Source organism: Aedes aegypti, chromosome 1 (assembly GCF_002204515.2).
Source record: "Aedes aegypti strain LVP_AGWG chromosome 1, AaegL5.0 Primary Assembly, whole genome shotgun sequence".
Taxonomy (NCBI): domain Eukaryota; kingdom Metazoa; phylum Arthropoda; class Insecta; order Diptera; family Culicidae; genus Aedes; species Aedes aegypti.
The window spans coordinates 108,264,766-108,270,765 of record NC_035107.1 but is presented as its reverse complement, the minus strand read 5'-3'; positions in this window follow the sequence as shown (position 1 = coordinate 108,270,765).

The window sequence follows — 6,000 nt, the reverse complement described above, 5'->3', positions numbered from 1 at the left end:
GAAAATTTTTGAAAACTCATGCAATATGGGTATTTTTAGAACTGGCGCGACGAGGGGATGACGGAAATCGATGTGCGACGCCATTTTGAAATCTAAGATGGAGGACTCCAGTTTGATAAAATCATTGAAACCCCATGTTCAGTGTTATATGATTTTACTATACCGGAGGCCGCCATCTAGGATTTCAAAATGGCGTCGCACATCGATTTCCGTCATCCCCTCGTCGCGCCCGTTCCGAAAATACCCATATCGCATGGGTTTTGAACAATTTTCCTTGACCAGAGGCCGCCATCTTGGATTTTAAAATGGCGTCGGATATCGATGTTCGTCATCCCCTTGTTGTGCTCGTTCCGAAAATACCTATATTGCATGGGTTTTCAGCAATTTTCCTTGACCGGATGCCGCCATCTTTGATTTCATAGCGTCGAACATCGATTTTCGTCATTCCCTCGTCGCGCCCGTTCTGAAAATACCCATACTGCATGGGTTTCCAACAATTCTTACACTCCTGAAGCCGCCACTTTGGATTGCTATATATGGAATTTAGTTAATTTTCTATATCCATCGTCCAACAATTTTTATTCTATAATATTATCAATTGATAAAGACAGACCCTCTATCATTGTTATTTGAGAGGTGTTGTACTGATAGTATCATCATCATCATGAGAATTTTTTGGGATAGGGATACTATCACTCTATCGTCTATCTCTGATAGAAACCATTCTCTCAGTGATACTATCAGGATAGTTTTGATGCCTGAACCTGGAATCGAACCTAGATCCTTGCGATCGATAGGCTCGTGCGCACTCCCCTCGTCTATCGACGCTTTGATGTGGGGTGATGCTAAAACGATACATAAAGCTTTCGTATTGCAATAATCGTTCCATCTTTCTTAAGGCAAGATGTATGAATTTCTATAGCCCAGATCGCCGCGTGTAGAATTGATTCGCAATAAGAACAAATCAAGAGAATCGTGTTCGACCATTCCCCTCTCCGCAAGGGTCTTTGTATGAAAAAATAAATTTTGTGTTTGAGCCTACTCCCCCTCCCCCTAGAGCGTTACGTAATTTGTGGACGGTGCCTTAGTCTGCACAAATTTAGTGGCGTTGTGTATTCAATATGACTCCCAGCTATTCTATTTATAACTGCAGTTGCATGCAATGCTGTTCTCAGTGTAGTCTGTTTTTTCTGCATTGGCCCTTTCAACGGGTAGAATATAATGAGTGACGTTTAAATTCAGGCATTGTCAACAAATACGAAAAGTTACCAATACATAACCTAGTTTTTGTTAAGTTTTGGATTGCCGAAGTGAACATTTTTGTTGCCGACAATAGTAAATGCATTGCCGATAAAAGAACAAGTGCCTCGTGACTTTGGTGAGGGAAAATAGATGATTTAGAGAACAAAATAGTGTTTTGTGCATAATAATTACTAAATAAAGAGTGCTCAAGTGCAGTTCAGGTGTATCCTGCTAATTGTTGTGCTTCATTGTTCTGTATAATTGTGTTCTTCAAAGTTCAGCTGCTTAGGCTGCCGACAATACGTAAGTTCCCCTACTTCAAGATTAGTTCAAAATATTTTTTCTTTTCCACAAACTCGTTAAGAAATATATAACGATTTCAACAAAATGAGTCGAATCAAAAAATCGAATGAAGAGAATCGATTCACCCGATTGTAGGTACTCCAAACATCGATTCAAAAAATCGATTAATCGGAAAGCAAACATCGATTTTGACAACATCGATTTTAAACCGCCCAACGCTACTTCCAGTGGACGATTTGCCCTTTGAGGGAAGCACCACACTAGACAACCTCTAGTAACTATGGTTGTCTAACTAATATCCCTTCCCTTCCCCAGGACTGACAACAGGTTTCTTTTCAAAGGCTATTGGTCACTACTTTAACTCTCAAACTCATTTCATTAAAAATGAACTTTAAAAAATCATAACTTGGGATGGGAAATGGGATTGGCCACTTGGTTCCGGAGTTATTCCGGATTCAAATGGGTTATATTCGTTCCGGAAGTGATAGTTCGCTTTGATTTTTTAAGATTAGCGGTAAGAAAATTATTCATTGTGTACTTTCTATAGCATATCTAGATGTGACCAGAACCTCATATTGGTTTCGTGCCGTGGACTATGATGAGCTATGATATTCAGGATGAAAATTCATAAATTTTGAGCCGTCGCACGATATGAATGAGTACGATTATAAAAGTGTCCCACAGAGGCCCTGCCGGAACCGATTCCGGGGTGTCTGGATGTGGCCAGAACCTCATATTGGTCTTTGACATCATGAATTTTGAGCCGTCGCACGGTAGTATTCTTTAAGTTTCAGAAAATGTCCTCTTTGGATACATTCAGGAACCGGTGCCAGGTAACCGGGTATCTGAAATGGCCAGAATCAATGAGAACCAACGTCATTCTACCTTCTGGCAGCTTTTTACTTATAGAAAGTACACAGTGAATAGTTTTCTTACCGCTAATCTTGAAAAATCAAAGAAACTATCACTTCCGGAACGCATATACCCTATTTGAATCCGGAATAACTCCGGAACCAAGTGGCCAATCCCATTTATTCCGGAACACAATGAATCTTGAGCAGTATGCGGTTTGTTTGAGACCAAAATATCCAAAATCGATTAATAATTGGCCAAGTTATAATTGTTTTTAAAGTTCATTTTTAATAAAAAGTCAGACGTTGGGGGTTTGAGAGTTAATTTACAAGAGTCTATGTCGACACCTACAGTGACACATAGTTCATATTTTGTTAAATCAATCCATTTAGGTAACATTCCTAGCGTTGTTATGATACAAATATGTTTCATAATATATTGAACATTTAAAATATAAGCATGAAACGAGCTCACCAAATTGATCATCCATCCTTGATTGAGCAGCTGTAACCATCCATCCTTGATTGAGCAGACTTTAATCGACATGCTCATTTCACAAAAGCAAAATATTACTCCGCCGACGTAGAAACCTGAACTCGATTTCACTCAGAACGCGTGCAAACTAAATCGTAAAAAAAACTTAGGCGATGATGCAAAAAAAACCGATTTTTCAAGTGAAAATTAAGTCAAAACTCAAACCCTCAAAAGCACCAAACTAGAGAACCAAACAGCGGTTCAAGCTTAAAACTCCATCAATTGACCATCACCAGCGAGCAGGCATTGCATAATTCGCTCTCATTTGAGTATGAAGCACAATCAAAGCAAGCAAAGAAAAAAATTCCATATGTTGCGGTCCACGATCGTCAATGTATCGCAAGTTGTAACCTAAGACGAGACTCGCGAAGACGGTCTTCTTTTTCTGTGATTGCTGAGTTTTTTTCTTATTCCACTTTGTGTTTATACCAATTATGCGCATGCTGTTCAAATCCTCACATGAACCTCTCAGCAAAAATTGATTGAGTTTGCATCACATCGAATCATAAATAGCCGTTTGAGTGAAATTTCATGCCAGCAAACGTAGCAGACATTAGAAATAATTAATCTTCTGCTTAGATTTATCAGCAACTTTGGAAAAAAAAACTGCTCCGCCGACTGAGGTTTTTAATAACAGTTTACTTTGAACACAATACTTTTCACATTTTCAGCCATAAAAACGGTGGGCTGCATTTGACGTTTCGTGAGAGGGGAATCTGGGCTGCATATGACGTTGATATTTTTCCTCTTCGCGAGTCTCTCTCAGGTTGTAACAAGTCTGATAAATGGAAATGGAAGCAGCGAGCGAGAGCCCCAAAGAGAGAGCGATGATAAAATCAATTTTTCTCGCTTGTTTACCGTTGGGGATAGGTGTTTTTCTTTACTGACACGATAAACAATCCACGAACTTCCAATAGCAATAGTGTCCTCCAGGCTTGGAGCATGTTTAGAGGGGTTTTATCATGCGCTACTATCCCCCCAATCTGATCAAAGTTGTAGCAGTATACGATAAACAGTCTCTCATAATGTGCAGCATGTTATGATAGTTACAGAGAGCGATACGTGAGAGATTCTCTCAATTTTCTCGGGATTCAATCCCTCCCAGCGAGTGATCAATCGATCGAGCCCTCAGCCCGATCCGCTGTCCGCCTCTCCAGACCCGTGCCCCCGAAAATCTGAAATTTGGCTTCGATGCATCTCCACCTTCTGCTTGAGCTTTAACGAAGCACTGCCCAGCAGAACACGTGTAGAATAAACCGACTTTATTTCCGCTTTTTTCATAAACTGCACCAGCCGTTTTACAAGCCGAATCTAATAATTTGAGGAGACGACAAAAACATGACAGATGAATTTCCAACACATCCGTTCACGCGCGCTGCCTACTGCGATCCTTCTCTCAAGAAATTTGACCAGAGAATTCTTATTAAGGGGACACGGGAGACCGTGTTATTTTTCCTATCTTTCGTCTCACTCTAACAATAATCATCAAAACTTTGTGGAAGCAAATCTCGAGTTTTAGTGAACCGATGAAGCTGAAAATTTATCAGGTTGTGCACTACATATATAGAATCATAGTGATACATTTTTGCATCGATATATGGAGTGGTTCTTGGGATTTGCTTCTTGAAATGGATAGGGTGATTATGATGACGTCCCGTGCGGCCTTGTTCCTCCAGTTATTTTTTTCTAGAAATATCTCCAACATATTATTTACAAATCCCTCGTGCAGTTCTTTCGAACAATTCTCGAGTATCATTTCATTTGAGTTTTCACATCAGCAAATACATACCACAGCAATCTTTCCGATCATCACAAAACCGATTTCTTCAGAGATTATTTACATTCGAAATTTTAATATGAGTTCCTTCAGAAAATCCTACAGGATATTATGCAAGGAATCGATTGATTGTTTTTTCAATAACTATATTAGGCGGCGTCCACAAATTACGTAACGCTCTAGGGGGAGAGGGAAATAGGCACAAGCGTCAGGGCTCATACAAAAATTTGAATTATTTCATATAAAACGCGTTACGGACGGGGGGAAAGGGGTCACAAATTTTCAATTTTAGTGTTACGTAATAAATGGACGCTGCCTTAGCAATTTATCTAGAAAATCCACCGTAATTTCATCAGGAAGTGGGAAGTTTTTTCAGAGTGTCTTGTAAGATTTCATTCCAAATTTCTACAGAAGTTTAATTAGGAAGTGCAATAGGATGTGTTTCACCAATACCTCTTATATTTTTTTCCAGAATTTCTCTATATATATTTAAAAAATATCCTTAACAAGTCCCTGGAAAAATTCTGGGATAAATTGTTAAAGAACTTCCCAGTGAAATTTCCCTAGAATTTTTGGAGTACTTCTTCAAGAAATCTTAGTAGTGTAAGTTATTTCTGAAGTTACGAATACTGCTTTTAAGAATTCTAATTTTACGAATACGGCTTGAACTTTTGAAGATGCCCTGAACAGAAATCTTAACTGGAATCCTTGCGTGTTCTATGGAGGAATTATTGGGTGTACTCCTGGAGGACTGGTGTAAATCTTTGAATGATTTACTGAAGAAATTTATCTCTGGAGAATTTTCTGAGGTTCTGGTCAATTACAGAGTAGCAACTACAGGTCTGGTAGCAGGTCTTTTTTGTGAACTTGATCTCTATTTTAATGCAAGTCGCTGAAAAGTATCTATTTTAAATGAAAGGTTTTTTAAGTCTCTTTTTTTAAATGGCCTCTAAAGTCACTATTTTCACTCTACTTGTAGTGAATTTAGATCCTAAAACATCAACAGGAATTTTCACAAATACTCTGGATTTTTTCAAAATACTATTCTGGGAATTCCTTGCATTTTTCACCAATTTTAGTTTTCCGATGATTTTTTTAAAAGCTTTCTAAAGATAATAATAAATCTTCGAGCTGGAAAAACCGAATTTAGTACTATACCATTTAATTCCACTAGAGTTTGTATTCTTTGACAAATACGCGTATTTCGACCTCAACTGTAAGGCCGTCTTCAGTGTCGCTAGTACACGACTCGAGTCGAGAAATCCCTCAGAAAGAATTTTGAAATTCATCCA